The 17,758-nt window shown below is 43.7% G+C and overlaps 1 protein-coding gene and 1 pseudogene across 3 annotated transcripts in view; both read right to left on the bottom strand.

Annotated features, from left to right (window-relative positions):
• STX7 (syntaxin 7) overlaps positions 1 to 420 on the bottom strand; it is a 35,000-nt gene extending 34,580 nt beyond the window's left edge. Inside the window, exon 1 of one of the 3 annotated variants that reach the window (XM_087776843.1) lies at positions 286 to 420. The gene's annotated coding sequence lies outside the window, so the exon portion shown is untranslated. The remainder of the gene's footprint in view (positions 1 to 285) is intronic. The other 2 variants (XM_087776844.1, XM_087776845.1) reach the window with 2 other exon arrangements.
• A 6,994-nt stretch (positions 421 to 7,414) lies between these two features.
• LOC148053349 (trace amine-associated receptor 5-like) lies at positions 7,415 to 10,153 on the bottom strand (annotated as a pseudogene).
• Between the last annotated feature and the right edge of the window lie 7,605 nt (positions 10,154 to 17,758).

Raw genomic sequence — 17,758 nt, 5'->3', positions numbered from 1 at the left:
CCCGGGCCCTGCCCGCCGCAAGGCCCGGCCACCCCCTCCCGCCCGCAGCCGCCCCGCTCGCCCCAGGCCAGGCGGCAGCGCCGCGCCGGGGAGGGCAGCGCCGCGCCGGGGAGGGCCCGCAGGGCGCTGCGGCCCCGGCCCCGGCGGCCCTTCCCGCCGCCCTCTGACAGGCTTCCCCCGCCTGGCAGCCCCTTCCCGGCCGGCCGGACACTGCCCTGCCCGCCCCCTCCTCCGGGCGGGCGGCGGCCACCCCCAGCGCCCCAGCGGAGCTCCCGCTGCCCTTACCCGGTCCCGGCGAACCTGCACCCACCGGGCGCGGCGGCGGCAGGGCGGGGAGAGGCGGCCCGGCCCCGCCCCGACCCCGCCCCGTCCCCGCCCCGTCCCGCCGTGACGGCGGAGGCGTGGGGAGGAGGGGCCGCGCCGCCGCCCCGCCCGGCGGCCTGGGGGAGCGGGGCGGGGGCGCCCGGGCCTGGGGGCGGCGTCTCGCTGCCGGCCCCTCGCTGGCCGCGGCCCTCCGCGGGTGGAAAAAATGGCGGGGGAGAGCGTAATTTCAGGAGGAGATGCTGTTGCATCAGGAATTAAGCGGAAAACACGAATAAGGAAACAGTATTACAGTGCAAAATGCGATGTTACTACATTAATATCCTGCTTTGAAGCAGTGCCTTCAGTTTCGGTCACTCCGTCTCTAAATGGGACTGAACACTTAGAAGAAAGCGAGTGGGAAATTGTACCTATATCTAAAGGTGCCTTTAAACGAAAAGATGTACAATATTTAGCTGAGAGAGGGGGCAAGTGGTGCCAGGAACAACGGGAAACGAGGGGTGCGTTCACACGGCTGCCGGCGCTGGGATCGGTGTGTCGCCGGAGCAGGCCGGAGCAGAGCAGGCCACGTGTGGCTGCCGGCGCAGCAGTAGCCACCGCGCCGGGAGCAGCGGGAGCAGAGGCGTGGGGAAACCCGGCCTGCTCCTGACCCAGCTACCGGAGAAGAAGCAACAGCTGAGCCTCGAGGCCGCCTGCATAGCAGCTGAGGTGCTTCTGCACCCTCCCCAGTTCTTCAAAGGGAAAATTATAGGACCAGATGCTCCCCAGAGCCCTGCGGCTGGGCTGCTTTGTCTGCGGGATACCCCCGTGTGCATTAAATACCACAGAGCGTGCAGCACCTGATTGCTGGGAACGCCGTCTCCTCCACAAAGCCCAGCCTTGGCTAGGGAAGAGCTGCAGAAGTTGCGAAGTGCAAGTTTATTTCTGCTGCGTCATAGATCTCTATCATCGCTAAGATTTAGAAATAACTGGAGCAGTGGAAACCTTAATAACATCCTAACCAAATAACGCTGAGAGAAAAGTCCAATAAACTGCCAACACAATAGAGTGATGTTAAAGGCCTGCAGTAGACAGACTACCCTTTACATAAGTGGTTCTTGATGTGTCTCAAAGCATGCTGAAAGGAGAGAGACAACATAGCCTCTGAGACTTGTATGCCTGCCTGTAGTTCTTATGTTAATTGATGCTTGGAAGTGTCCTCACTTTCATAAAGTTACCAAGAAAAAAGCATTCTGATATGCCTGTTTGCTGCAGGAACGCTGTATACATCTTCATTCTAGTTCTAATAGGCTGTTTTGAGTAGCAATGATTTTAGCGCTGCTACGCGTGCAGGTGTTTACCCCCATGCTGTTGACATACTGAAGCTGATCCAAGGTGATCCCACTCGATGGTGCGCTAATGAGAGTATAATACACGTCCTTTCTGAATTAAGGCCTTGCCTTGATTTTTATCTCCGAGTGTTTGTCATATAAACTCTGTTGATTGAGCCCAGTCACTCTTGCTTTATGAACCTTCAGCTTAGCTCACTGTCAGTTTTTCTCCAGAAAACAATACATCTTTTGCTATCGGATTTCAAATATGTACTTCCAACTAAAAATATTGAGAAGCGGCCCTTTGTCAGTGAGAATACTTTATCTAGAGATCACTGCTTGGTGACTTTTTTTGTAGCTTGGAGGTAATACACAGTCATCACTGATCAATGTTCATCCTCATGCTATGGAAAAGAGGTATCCAAACACTTTTCTAGTGATGCTGGATGTTTTATGAACAAAATGCTGGTGCTAACCTGCTGTTAGCTCACTTATCATCAGCATCCACTTTTTATTGTTCAATAACTAACAGTCTTTTTGATATGATGCTCTAAAATAACTGGTTGCAGCAAAGATACTGCAGCCTGGGAGGAAAAGCTGGATCGTAAGACACATTTTTCATTAAAATATTGTCCATACTATGAAAATATTTAGATGACCTCTTTAATATAGTCATATAAAGTAATTATGAAGATACAGTTAAGAGACCAGCCAGAAAGTCCTGTTTACTGATCAGATACTGCTAAGAGCACAGTATGTCCTCAGAAGATTTTTGTTAACTCCTGTAGAAAAGCCACTGGCTGGGAGAAGGTGCTGTTTCACCCTTTTAGATAAAACAGGAGGATTCCTTCGGTTTCTGCATCCTTTCCTTTGCTAGCAAATAAGAATGTTTTCAATAGTGCGTAATCCACGGACAGGAGTTGTAAAGCAGCCGTCTCTAAGTGTTATCATCAGAGATGCTGAAAAGGAGTGCTGCTACACAATTGTGTCTCTAAGCTCATTTAATTGGCTTATTTCTAGAGCTCCCACACCAGTATTACCCAGGGTTTGAGTTCAGAATCATATATTCATCTACTTATGGACCTTTCCTGTTGCTTTTGGAGCGTGATCAGATTTCAATTGATTAAATGACATGGGGAAAACTCTGGGGAAAGAAAGGGGAAAATGTTGAGACCCTGCTATTCATAGGTACAGCGTACCACGGAGGATGCTCTGGATCTTCACTGACCGAAGATCAGAGTATACGCCATTTACATTCTTGTTGATGTATGTAAAACTGAGCTAAAAGGGGTGTCACTTCAAACACGCTGTTTGAGGATCTGTACTCAGTATGGTATCTGATGTTTGAAAGAATCGGAGATTAAACCAGCGTAGTGTGATTTTGAAAGCACACGCCTTCCTCCTAGTCTGGTATCCGAATCTGCCCCACCTTCCTGACTCTCTATTCCTACCTCCCACCTCTTGCTGCTGCCCTGGCACCGAACCGGCAGGCACGCGGGCCCAGCGGGGTGGGTGGCCCAAGCCTCGGGCCGCCTGTGACGCAGGAAGGAGGCACTCATTCCCCTGCAGCTCCCCGTGCCTGCGTGATGCATGATGAAACGAGGGGGAAGCAGCCCAGCCCTTGCCTCGTGTTCCTGATGAGTGTCTTCTTTCCAAGGCGTGAGCGGTGCCTAAGTGGTGCGTAGTTTACTGTACGGGCAAATTTCATTCTCTGCTGTCACATTTCACTTGCGCACCTCTGACTTTGAATAGGAAAAGCAATGCTGCCAGTATTTGGTACTGACAGCAAACCGCCTGGCAGAGCTTCCCAGGTGGTTGTTACTGACGCATTCCACCAGCTGGAAGAATTCCTGTTATTGTCATCGTCATCTCCATTTGCTAATTTAATTGAAATAGCCACTCCAGAACCTGAAATGAGATTAGGTTCCTATTATACCCGATGCTGTACAAAATTATGATGGATGATGGTTTCCAGCCTGAACAAGCTTATGGTTTAATTATATTGCAGAATGGCCAGTAAAACCTGTTTGTTTAGAAAAACTGTATTGACCATTTGCGTGTTATTTAGGCTGGTACTTGCTCTCCAGCAGCAGTAATTAATGTGATTGATAGCATACATTTTAAATAAACACAGAAAAATTCTGTTCCCAGTGTTGATAATGTTTCCTAAAAAAAAAAAAAAAGTTTACTAGCAACTTATTTTCAAATATTTTTTTGCCTTTCTGTTTAATTTTCAAAGACCATAATATAATTTCATCTGCACTAGTGAAATGAGCTGACGTTTCAAAGCCCAGTCTTTGATTAAGAAGTACCTGCAAATACATAATCTTTCTAACTTCATCCAGACCATTTTAAAATGATAAAGAATTATAAGGGGCATAAAATTAAATGGCAATATTTTGTTCAGATAAAGAAATACAAATCTACAGAAGGAAATATATTAAAAAGAATAAAATTTATGGATTTTGAGGTCAGCAACTAGCTGTGATAGAATCCAATAGATTGTCATTTTGAAAATGAGGTTATTGTTGAGCAATCAATCTTCATCATTTTACAGCTCATCATCATCGTCATTTTACAATTGATAATTATCTTTATTGCTTTTTGAAACCATGGAAGAAAAAAAACACACAAAGGGTTCCTAAGAGAATTTGGGTAGGTAATCCCAACAGACATCAAAGGCAAGGGGACAGAGGGGGAGCTACAAAGATGAGGAAAACATCACTTAATGATAGTTGTGAAATGCAGCGTCAGTAAATTGGGAAAGCGATCGTGGCTACTCCCAGAGTTTTAGCAGCTTTTCCTTCTCACTTGTTTGCTCTGCCACTGTCACTGTACATATCAGTAGTCTGGCTTCTGCTTTTCCCTCTTTCCATCATTCCAGTCTGCTGTTTAGCCAAAAAGGACATCTAGCAACAATCACCCAATGTTATGGCATAGTCCTTATACTGCGGCATAGATACTGGTAACCCATCGAGGGAATAAGGCTCATCTGCTTCCACAGAAGAAAAGGAAACTATAAAGACAGATTATGCAATGGGACTCAAAAAAGAAGTGGCCAATTGAATGCATTCATGACATATACCCTCTGTAATCTGTTGAGGACTGATTGAAAATATCTCAAAAAACAACTAGAATCTCAGTGGAAATTCCCTTTCTCTATTGCTTTGGCTGCAGTGAGTTCAGAGCAAAAGGTGTCAATGAAAGATGTTGTTAAGATGCCCCTAGGACATGACTCAGTTTGAAACTTGTAGATTTCTACATAGCTAAATGTCTAAACTTCTATTATATGCCTTGCTTAAGCTCGATGCCCCACAGAAGGGTATTTAGTGCCATTTTAGATGCCTGGATGTGTCCCACCTGGTTCTCAGCTGCTGCTGAGATTCATTGGTGCTGGATGCTAGCCCTGTGTAGATAGCTCAGGTTCCCTAAGGCACCTTAGGTGGCACTGGGAAAATGATTCATGTCCTAAATATCCACTGACTACAGTCTGAGTTTAGACAGCCATTCTGGCTGTAGCTATAATCAGTGCTTCGATGATTACCATAATTATAAACGCCTACCCATACACGTTAATTTTAAGAGTCTTAATCTTGAAACTCCTCCCACAGTCTAGGTCTTTCAAGACGTACCACAGCTTTCCTATATGTTTCTATGGTAATTTGGCACCTGAATTTTTCTAAGAATCTGATTTTGCCTTTCACTCTTCAGCCTGGTCCCTGGGTTTGGTGCCCTTACTACAGAAAGTCTACAGCTGCATGTAGAAGGGGTCAGGTTTTTACCTTCTGCTACAGCATGAGTAGACAGAGGAACAATAGAAGCCTTGGCTTCTGTCCTAAGAAACAATGAAGATTGATATCACAGACTGGGGATATATCAGACACTGGGAGAATGAAGTGAGATTGAATGACATTCCAACTACAGGCGTAAGGCTTCATAAATGTCGCAGTTTAAAAACACCAACGTTTTATGGACACTCTCTGTTCAGGACATCCCTGAAAATAACGCATAAGCCCTATTCTCCTTCCTCCAGACATGTGCTTTAGCTTTAAATATTTTGAATACCGATATTTTTTCTGACTGGGGTCTTAAGATTATGGACAAAACCAAAAAGGATTTGAGATAAACAGATGTCAGAAGAGATACAACATCCCAAAGCTGTAGCTCATTTGTACTTGTAGAGGAAACTGTTCTTGCCGTGCAAAAAACATAGCGATAAGATAAAAAAGAGGGAAAAGAGTTTTACCGTTTAGTTTATTGCATACGTTAAAATATGCAGCTGCTACAACAATCACTGTATTGCCCTGTTTTCCTACAGAATATCTGCTGTGTAATTCCTTTCTTTTGTTCTTGCACATGTAGGGCCTGATTCATTTGCCTACTGCATTTAGCTAAAAATTGACCACTCTTCAGTAGGCTATGGCGCATCAGCTGGTTTCTTACTATTAGTTACATGCTTTCTGTAGCTGTTTGTTCTTTTAGTATTTGTCACTTACTTAGAAAATATGCAGTTGACTATAGGATGGAATGACTTTTTTTAGAAGGCGTTAAAAATTTGAACAACCTGCAAACCTAATAATAGTTTTACATACCATTAACAGAAAAAGACAAAATTATTAGAGTTGTTATTTAGCTGCTTGTTAATTGTTTATAGAAGAGTTACTACTGTTTACTACAATTTAATTTTTTTTCTGATAAAATGTTCGTAACAATGAGGTAGAAAATAACTTCCTTATGAATAGTACAAAATTTTACTATGCGGCTTGCTGCTGAGTAGAGATCTCAACTTACCAGCATCTACAGTTTTAAAATTGAACTCGTGAAAGCGCATAAACATAGCCAAAGAAAACTGAGAACCTACACTGACATTTTTTGCTCAGCCCAAGGTTGTAAGCATATGTTATGTCTGTAAGCAGACCTACTCATTTCTTTGGAAACAAGCAAACAAAAGAGCATGTGAAATCTTAGGATTGTCAGGGAAAAGAAATTAAAAGAACAAAACATATAACATCATAATATCTATTGATATCTGGAGTTCGAGTACCCAGTGCAGTTCCTGTCCTCTCTCCCCCCTTCTTCTAACTCACTTTATGCAGTAGCAGTGGAAAAGATATGGAGCAAGGCAAAAAGGGTGTTCAAAGGCATGGAGCAGCGGCCTTGCACACACGAATCAAGCAGGCAAAGATTCCACGGGTTTCAGTGGACACTACAGAGGAATTCAGGATTGTATCTCCCATAGGTAGCCTTTGGCTCAGGGGCTTCTCCCTGTGGGCTAGAAAAATAATGTAAAAAATATGGGTATAACCTTGCTGTCTCATCCGCTGTTGGTCACTATCTTAGGTAGACATTTGATGTCACCTGCAGTTGCATCCTTATGCCTTTTTCTATTTAAAAAGACATACACCCTATGTAACTTTGTAAATCAGCACCACCTGCTTTGTGTAAAAATTAGACAATTGCCTGTGAAGAAAGGCTCTTCAGAAACAGGCAGCAACTCTTTCAGGATACCCGAGGAATAGCATGGACAGGGTCCTCTTTGGAGCTGATTAGAGCCAATTTTCAAATGCTTGTTGGCATCACATAACAAACGCAAGACTTTTATAAGGTGTGTGTGCTGGGACAAATGTTGTGGAAGGTGAGTCACAGAATGGCATGTCTGTTTAAAATGGGGATCTGCCCAAGCCAGCTGTTTTAAAAAAATTGGAAAATAAGAAAAGAAATCCTAGCTAAGTGGATGTTCAATAATATTAATGAGAAATGCTATGATATAGCTTACAGTATTTTCAAAGTGTATGAGAAGGCTCTGGTCGTTCCTGGTACAAGTCTACTGTAGATGTCCTGGAACAAAAGATCCCATGAATTAAGACTAGTTTCACAGCTTTCCTGAACTAACGGTAGGAAAATACGTAGATCAAGGGACTGCAGGCAGAATTGAATTAGGATGTTAAAAAGAACTGGGAGGGTAATGAAATCCAGAAGACTGTCTACCATGGTGTCAATAATAAAGGGCAATCAGCACAGGAGGTAGACTCCTACAGCTACCTCAAGAGTCTTTGTTGCTTTCCTTTTACTCTTGGATGCTCCTACGTGTAGCTGAGACCCAATACTCCTGTTTATCAGCCTGCCTTGCTTGTTAGCCACAGTAAATATTTTTACATACAAAACTATCATTATGAGGCAAGGGAAGAAGAATACTGGGAAGTTCAACCACCCCCAGAGCTTGTCGAACAGCAGCTGACAGCTACCAACACAGGGCACGTCTCACAAAAAATGGCCCAGTCCTTCTGCAATCGCTTTAGTGTAGAGGAAGACAGAGGTATAAGCCATAGGCACTGCCCACCCCACCCCAATGTAAATGCAGGCCACTCTTACAGTGAACTTAGTGGGGTAGAGCAAAGGGTCAGAGATGGCACAGTGCCAATCAATGGAAATGAAACACAGATGAAATATGGAGGTCAAGCAAAAGTGTGTCCAGAAAGGTGTGCAGCCTACAGAAGTAATCTCTGAAATACCAGCAGCTCTCTGTGGACCGGATGGTGCTGAAGGGCAGCATGGTCAGCCCCAAGGGGGAGGTTGGCAAGGGCAAGGGAGAGGAGAAGGAGGTTGGTGGGGGTGTGCAGGGCTTTAAAATGGGAAGCGACAACAGCGACAAGCAGGTTTCCCAGCACCTTGATCAGCATACCCAAGGCACAGGCCAGATAAATGGCCAGCTGGACCCCAAAGGGGTCATAGAATCATAGAATGTCCTGAGTTGGAAGGGACCCACAAGGATCATCGAGTCCAACTCCTGTCCCTGTGTAGGACAACCCCAAAATTCACACCATATGTCTGAGGACATTGTCCAAATGCTTCTTGAATATTGTCAGGCTTGGCACTGTGACCCCTCCCAGGGGAGCCTGTTCAGTGCTCCACCGCCCTCTGGGTGAAGAACCTTCTTCTAATGTCCAACCTAAACCTCCCCTGGCATATCTTCCTGCCATTCCCTCGGGTCCTATCACGGGTCGCCAGGGAGATCAGTGCTGTCCCTCCTCTTCCCCTTGTGAGGAAGCTGGAGGCTGCGATGAGGTCTCCCCTCAGTCTCCTCTTCTCCAGGCTGAACAGACCAAGTGATTTCAGCCACTCCTCGTATGGCTTCCCCTCTAAAACCCTTCACCATCTTCATGACTCTCCTCTGGACAATCTCTAGGAGCTTCGTATCCTTTTTGTACTGTGGCGCCCAAAACTGCAAGCAGTACTCAAGATGAGGCTGCACCAGTGCGGAGCAGAGTGGGACAAGCACCTCCCTCAGCCAGCTAGCAACATAGTGCTTGATGCACCCCAGACACGGTTGGCCCTCCTGGCTGCCAGGGCACACTGTTGGCTCATGTTCAACTTGCCGTTGACCAGAACCCCCAGATCCCTCTCCGTGGGGCTGCTCTCCAGCCTCTCTTTCCCCAGTCTGTATGTACATCCAGGGTTGCCATGACCCAGGTGCAAAATCCAGCACTTGCCCTTGTTAAACTTCATACGGTTGGTGATTGCCCAGCTCTCTAATTTATCCAGATCTCTCTGCAGGGCCTCTGTGCCCTTGAGAGTGTCAACAGCTCCTCCCAGTTTTGTGTCATTGGCAAACTTTGATAACAAACCTTCAGATCCTGCATCCAAGTAATTTGTGGAGATATTAAAGAGCACTGGCCCTAAGATGGATCCCTGCAGAACCCCACTAGCGACTGCTCGCCAGCCCGATGTAACCCCATTTACTATAACCCTTTGAGCCCGACCTATTAGCCAATTGCTCACCCATTGCATTATGTGTTTATCCAGCTGTATGCTGGACATTTTGTCCAGGAGGATACTGTGGGAGACAGTATCGAAGGCTTTACTGAAATCCAAAAAGATTACATCGACTGGCTTCCCATGGTCAGCTAGGTGGGTAATCTTGTCATAGAAGGAAATCAAGTTAGTCAAGCAGGACTTTCCCCTCGTGAATCCGTGCTGGCTGGGACCAATGACTGCATTGTCTTTCAGGTGTTTTTCAATAACTCCCAGAATAATCTTCTCCATAATTTTGCCAGGCACAGAGGTGAGGCTGACAGGCCTGTAGTTACCGGGGTCATCCCTGTTGCCCTTCTTGAAGACTGGGACAACGTTTGCCAGCTTCCAGTCAACTGGGACCTCCCCAGATTCCCAAAAGCATTGAAAAATCGTTGAGAGAGGTCTCGCTATGACATCAGCCAGCTCTTTAAGTACCCTCGGATGAATCCCATCGAGCCCCATTGACTTATAGGGATCCAGCTGGAGCAGCAAATCCCGCACAAGTTCAGGGTTGGTTGGGAGTTTGTCGTTCTCGCAGTCATGGTTCTCTAGCCCAGGGCTCTGGGGGTCCCAGAGCTCTGGGGGTCCCAGAGCCCATCGTCGGTGTTGAAGACCGAGGTGAAGAAAGTGGTGTAAGGGTGTAAGGTCCTATAGCAGGAACCGTTCACCTTGTACCACAAGGTGACGAGCATCCCCTGCTTAGCACTGGGGCCCTGGGCTGAGCTCATGGCAGCCTGCCCAGGTCCCACTGCTTCCCCCGGCTCTGCCACAAGCCTGGAAAAGAATTCACCTTCCAGCAGAGGTGCCAAATGACTAACCTGAAAAAAAGGTAATAAAAAGGCAAGTTAGAAGGAGAGATGTCTTTTAGTCAAATACTTTTACTAAAACCATTGGACAGTTTCCATATTTCAAGCAAAAAAATGAGCCTGATTTATCTGGTTTATGTTTTTATATTATATTTTGGTTTTCTTTCAGCCAATACTGTGAATAGTGCAGGAAACATAGCCAATCCATAGGTGTGTGGGCAAGCAGTCAATAAAGAGAAGGTCTGTCTTAGAAGGAAAACCAGTGCTGAGTAACAGGCATTGCAAGCCAAAGCTCCTTAAGGGATTGAAAGTTGACTCTAGTACAATGGTGCACTGGTTCTTGTGAATTTCCCTGGAAATGAAGTTCCAGTTTGGTTATGATTCTTTTTATTAAGTAGAAGCTGTGAAGTTCAGGTTAACAGTTGGACTTGATGATCTCAGAGGTCTTTTCCAACCTGAATGATTCTATGATTCTAAGTGATTATTCTAAAACAAGTAATATCTGATTGCAAGGGAAAGCCCTCTGGGCAAGTTGCTAATTTTATAGTGTTCTGGCTATGGGGATATGTATGGATATCCATTGTGTTGATGACATAAATATTCAGCAAGACAAACAGAAATATTGTTATATGCCCCAAAGATTGCACCTGCTTTTTACTTATGAAATTGCTATTTAAGTTTTAAGTTATTTAATTTTTAATTTGAACTGTAAGAAATATGCAATAGTAATGGATTATAAGGGATTATTCCAGTAGTCTTTTTAATAAATCAGATAACAGAATGTATGATTCTTAACAGTAAGACAATGACAGTTAAATACATGACATTTTTTTATATGTATTTTTGTTCTTGAAATGAACATCCCGGTGGGATAGGGGAGAGAATCAGAAGAGTAAAAGTGAAAGAAAGTGAAAAAAAACCCTCATTGGTTGAGATAAGAACAGTTTAAGAATTGAAATAAAATAATAATAATAATGATGATGATGATGATGATAAAAGAATATACAAAGGAAGTGACGCACAATGCAATTGCTCACCACTCGCCAACTGATACCCAGCCAGTCTCCAAGCAGCAATCACTGCCTCCTCACCAGCTTTCCCCTAGTTTATATACTGAGCATGACATCATATGGTGTGGGATATCCCTTTGGCCAGTTTGGGTCAGCTGTCCTGGCTGTGCCGCCTCCCAGCTTCTTGTGCATCTCCAGCCTTCTCGGTCAGTAGAGCGTGAGAAGCTGAAAAGTCCTTGACTTAGTGTAAGCAGTACTTAGCAACAACTAAACCAGCAGTGTGTTATCAACATTATTCTCATACTAAATCCAAAACACAGCACTATAGCAGCTACGAGGAAGAAAATTAACTCTATCCCAGCCAAAACCCGGACAGTAGAATGGGAGCTGTACTGCAGTGCACTGAAATCTTTCTAAGTACATGTCTACTGCCTGAGTGGAAAGTGTGAGATGTTCTATAAACCAGAGGGAGAGAGAGTCCCTATAGGTGACAAATATACCTTAGGGGCATAGAGAGACTGTTGTGTATTTATTTGGCAAAAATTGCCGTTTTATAAGAAGTTTAAATGCCCACATGCTCAGCTGCTATTGAATCTCTGAAGATTTATATCACAGTTTGCTGTGAATTTTCTTTCTTCAGCTGTTTCTGCAAGAAGATGCAGCTAATGCCAGCTCATCCTGTGGCATCAGTGATCCTCACCCCATGGAGGCCTCCCTTGCCTGTTCCTGAGCCTTGGTCTCCCTAAAACCGTGTCTTTCACTCCAGAAGGAGGTACATCAGGTACCTCTGGATTTTCCTTGCTTCCCCCATGGTACTCCCCATTTCTATCCCACAGTATAAGCTGGCAGAAGAGGTGGGTACAGCAGCCTTCACTCCCGGATGTTTTTGTGATATTTCTTTTATGCAGTGGAACAGTCTGTTTTAACGTGGACATTACAGAGACAAATATCACTCAGGAAAGTCTTGGATTTTTCATCCTAGACAGGATAAGGGGTTTTAAAACAAGCCTCTCACTTCTCAGTGAGTTTTCCCGGTGGTCAGATCTTCCACTCTCATCTCCTGCTCAGTCAGGGCAAGCTCATACCAGCTCCTTAAGGGACTCCAATGGTACATCTCTCAGAGCTTGTCTTCTTCATCCCTGCTCTGCAATTAGTTTTTTACAAGCTCTCCAATATGACCGCCGTCCTTCGTCTTCCCTACTTTGAGTTTCTTTGGTTAAGAAGTTGCCTACTGCCCAGCTCCCCTCCCCTCCCTCTTGATGTTTTTGAGGCACTGTGTGCCAAAGGCTGCTGACTCCGAGCAGAGAGACTGTTAGAATAAGGCTGAGGCAATTGTTTAGATTGAATTTTTAATACGAGAAAGAGCTAAATCAGTATCAGTTTCCATATCATTCTGTTTTATGGCAGGACACGGGTAGCAGCTATTACTATAGGGATTTAAGAACTCCTGCAAGAGCAAGATATTTTTATTTTTTTCAGTTTTGCTTCAACAACAATTTAAGGTGACATTTCTACACTATGAAAAATCCCATTGCAAAAAGGTATAAATTGGGCATAGTTCTCTGAAACACTGTGCTTAGCTGGAGACTTGCTGTAAAACTTCAAAGAAGAGGTTTGTTTCTCCTTTTCCTATTTCCACATTTCAATAAGTGATCATTTATATTAAGATTGTCAGAGGCTTTTGGATAGCTCTTGCTATTAACAATAGGTTTTTTGTCCTTGGTGCTCTGACATTTTCATTAGTTTCATTCTTCCTGTATTTTATACGCGATAAAGTATTCTCATCCAAGTACTTTGTCATTCAAATTCCAAGTAAAATCATGTCATTGATGGTAGCAGACATTACTTGTTGGAATTGCTTTGCATTTTTTCCCCTCTCTTGTCTTCTGGTCACGGACAAGAGACCAGTTCACAATTAAGGGAAGGCTCAAATAGTGACAATGTAGGTCTTTATACTTTGAAACAAGAAGAGCTTTTCAACGTGTATCAACTTGGAAAGTAAGAATGCTATCACAAAATAAAAAATGGCAATCATACTCAAGATGTTCCTTCTCTTTACCCTTCCTTCTTCAGGCAAAATTGCTGGATATAGTCTCAAACTGAACTTTTGTTGAAGGTAGTATGCAGCCTAGTAATCCACAGGAAAATATACAAAAAAATGGAAGGATAAGTTTGCTATCTGATATGGTTCTATCTGCAGTGAAGACATGCATAGCCAATATCTTTTTTAATTGAAACTGCTGCACATAACCTCTAAGATCTCAATTCCTCTAAGTAACCTCTGAGTCTGAGTTCCTTAAAATAGAACAAGACAGTTTCAAAGGATTATGGACTTTCTAAGAGGGCTGTCATCAGTGCCCCTTTGCCATGAAATTTTTCCTCACAGCTTCCAACAGAGTCAGTCTGGGATCCCTAAACAGAATATAATTGTACGAGAAGGCTATGGGCTTACTAAGATGACCTACACTGAGCTAGTGAACCTAACTCTCAAATCTTCTGTCACATGTATTACAGCCGTACAGCCTATAGTGCAGCCTTTTGCGCTCTCCCTCGTAGTAGTGAGCAGTGATCATCTCTCAAGAGTGTTTTATCATTACTGCAGAGTGGTGGAAATGTTTGTAGAGTAAATACTCACCCCGTCCAGCTTAAAATTTTGCTAGGTGTAGCACACCCCACCTCCGTGCAGACAGGGGGTCTCCATAGGGTGCAGTATGTATTTTTTCTTCATATTTCTTACACAAATAGCAGCATTTGGCCTTCAGTTTTGTAACTATGGAAAATTCTTGTCCACAGCACTCACAAGAAATTGTTCCACCTGCTGCATCTCATTTTTATGTAACTTTTGCTTTTATGTTTTCCTGCTCTCGGTTGCATTGGTCTGTGTTCTGTCCATTCAAGTGCTCATATAGGACACACCTATATGAGCAGTTTTAGAAGCAGTGCCTCTGTAAGTTAACTGTGGCAGCTTAAACCATGTTAAAAGTGGAAGTGAAGATGGAGAGAGAAGAACTCACTGGTGTTGTCCCCATCCGTAGCATCGTTGTCCAAATTAGTCAGCTGAAGGATTAAAACTGAGGAGTCTGTGGATTAGAGAAGGAGGAAAAAAGGATATTTTAGTTCAAGAAGTTAATAAAAAGAATTAGTGAATTCAAGTATTTTTTCTGTTATCTTTGAAACTAACTCATATATTTGTTTCAGTCTAGAATTGTCTTAACCCAAAATAAAATGGTTTTCTTTCAGTTTATCGATCTTGTTATCCTTTTATTGTCTCTTTTTTTTTCCTATTTATGTCAAATTTGAAATTATTAATATCTCAATAAAGTGAAAAATCCCTAGTTCATCATCTTCAAAACGTTCCCTCTCATCATTTTTTTCTGTCCAGACTTTTTTCTGAATGTGACCCCAAAGTGCAGTTTTTAGTGAAATTAGTGTTTAGTGATGCAGCAGAGGAATTGCAAAAGATATGACAGAAAAAGTCAAAATACACACAGAAAAAAATGGAATGTGACATACTGCAGTTCAAGAGTTCTCTGCAGAAGAATTCATTAATAACAGGTGTTAAAGGTAATCCCAAGGCTGCAAAAGAGGGCTGCAGATACAACCAATATAGACCTTCCCCAGAGCTCCCAATTCCCTTTGCTGTTGTTCGCAGTGAGCAAAACACATGTCAACTGGGAATAATCTAACCAAAACAAGCGGTATGTTAATAGGGCCTGTTAATTCACATTTCAGAAGAAAAATTAGAAACTTAAGATATTTTAAGCGGGTAAAAAAGGAAGGGAGGGGGAGAAGTAAGGTTTTGTACTGCACAGCACTGGCAGAACAAAATGAATGAAGAGTTAATACTGAAATACCAGCCACCAAGTAGTCCAGCCTGTCAAAAGCATCAGATGGCCTTCAACCATCTGGATGTGGCCCATGCAAAGCTGCCTTTTTATACTGGACAATTTTTTAGTGGCACAAACTGGGCAGAGGTGGCTGAACTCCCCTGGGCGAGGAGCTGGAGAGCACATGGCAGGTTAAAGCAGGGCTCCCCATCGCCCGTCTTCTGCTGGTTCGAGGCACCTGCACGGCACTGACCTGCAGCCAGACCGCTGGTCCCAGACTGGGCAGATATCACTCACTCCCTGCAATTTCCACCAAAGGAAGCAGAAATGGCCAATATAATTGCCCACAATTTCTTCCTTTCTCGGTCCAGGGCTGCTCCATGGGCATCAAACATCACTTTCAAACCCTGTAGAAACACATTTTCTTCCTGTCTGACCTGGCAATGTTGCACTGCTGGTGGCGTTACTTGAATGGGATATTGATTTCTGCTAAATTGTCACAATGAGGAATAAAAATCACTTTTCTGGCCATAATAATATTAGAAAAGCCAGATGCGCTGGAATGTCCTGCATCACCAAATAGGAGCATGCTCTCTTTGTACTCACCCAACAGAGCAGCTGCATGGCAGCACCCGACCGTCACTTTGGCATCCTGACTGGGGGGAAGGGGCGCAGTGCAATCACTGGGAAGACAGAACTGAAGCTTTGCCCATGAAACCTTTGACAAATATGACGGGGTTTTTTATTTGTATTTGATTTACTCCCTTTTTTAAAATCTAACCTTTAATTCCTCTGAGGGAATGTACCCACCTTCATAGATTACTATTTTGATTATAACTTATTTTCATAAGCAGTGCGGTGCAGCACATGAAGAGAGAGGCAGTTGTTCAGAGGCTAGACCGTCATACCCTAAATCAACCCACACTTAAAATATTTTTCAGTTACAGAATGAAAAAATATATTTCTAAAAGCAGGCTGAAGTTGTTTTATCAGTGCTTGTAAGACTGTGTCTGGAGTCCTGTGAGTAGATAAAGACGACAGAGTATTTTCAGCTGGAAAAAGTGTTTTGGCTCCATTCTGCTCCCCTGATTCATTTGGAAAGTTTGGCTAATAGATCAGGATGACTAGGGTGCTCATTTTCAGACAATGGTATCTAAATAATTACCTCATGCGGCTTAAACATGAGAGTTCATGCTGGCCCTTGGACACAATGGTTCTTCAGTGTCGTGGCCACGTAGCTTGTGTCTCTGTGTGCACAACAGAGAACTGGATAACGTATCCTGTGGATGTTGTCAGTGTGCTGGGTCCTTTCCTAGCATCTGGACACAACATTTCTTAGGATATTGTGTTACCTTGCCGAATATGAGTCTACCCATAGGTTACCTATTATTGTATTTGACAGTATATGCAAATACTGTAAAGATAAAGCAACCCATATAAGTATTTGCAAAGTTTTCTGAAAGTAATTCCAGGAGTTACTAATCTATTTATAAAGAACGTGACTAGGTAACCAAGTTTTTACAGGAAGGCAGTAGAGTACACTGAAAATAGCAGTCTGAATATTGCACCTGCAATGAACATTTCCAAAGGTTTTTTGAAACAAATAGTAAAACAAACCATAAATGATAGGGCTGCAGGTAGAACCGAAATAATCCAGCCAGAAGGTGGCATTGCACAAGCCCTTAGGTGCTGAGAAGTTGATAAAAAGATCAACTATTGTGAGAAAGGCGGCCAAGAACAACGACAAAACGAACCAACCAAAAATACCCCCAAATTTTCATGATTACGCATGGTGTTTCCATTACTTTGTTCTGGTTTTGAAGGAATTCTGATTCTTGTGACACATGGAGAATTTTAGTAATTTTTCTGCAATGTTTTCATGCTACAGAAAATATGTGGACTTATATCTCTGCCATCACTGTGCCTGGAAAAGAGAAAGCAAAGGGAGAAGCCAGCACTCCTCAGCATTTGTTAAGTATGAGAGAAACACAGAAACTGCTGCAGGCAATAAGTGCCATATATTCTCCAATAATGTCAGTATTCAACCCTGAGAAAACTATGCTAAAGGCGAACAAGAATAAAATTGACTAGCTATCTAAGAAAATTCCTTCTACCATAGGGATGGTCATTTTGGTGATGTAATGCAATGGGTCAAAGACGGTATAATTACAGTCAGGAAAGAGAAATCAGACAGGAAGGTGAGGTGCTACACACAACTGCATCACAAGATGTGTAAAGTTTGCAGGAGAGAGCCCCAAGGTACCAGCCCGATTTGATGGAGCTGTCTGTGCTGTGGGGCATAACACGACACTGAGGAAAAGTCAGTTTTGACCATGGAGCAGACCAGAAACTTGGTGAGAGATTGGATTGCTGGAGATGACGGATGGAAGCAGTCACAGACCTATTTACCCCCATTTTGGACAGGATGGTTCCACCCATGTATATGCACGTAGCACAGGGGCAAAGCCCACACCTTGCATTTCTAGGCCCTGAACTGTTAACTGCATCTTGCATTTCTAGGCCCTGAAATCTTAACAAAGTCAAGGCAATGCTACACCAGCTGTGAGCTCCAGAGGCTGGATGAAGTCATGATTTGGCAGCATGAAGTAGTTGCCAAAGTATTGCAACACAGCCAGTCCTGGGGAAGAAAACCACATAAAATCGCTTAAACATTGAAGATCAAGATCTGT

This window comes from Nipponia nippon, unplaced genomic scaffold (genome assembly GCF_047370975.1).
Source record: "Nipponia nippon isolate SJK-2023a ecotype South Korea unplaced genomic scaffold, ASM4737097v1 scaffold_4, whole genome shotgun sequence".
NCBI lineage: Eukaryota > Metazoa > Chordata > Aves > Pelecaniformes > Threskiornithidae > Nipponia > Nipponia nippon.
This window is presented reverse-complemented; position numbering and strand designations above follow the sequence as displayed.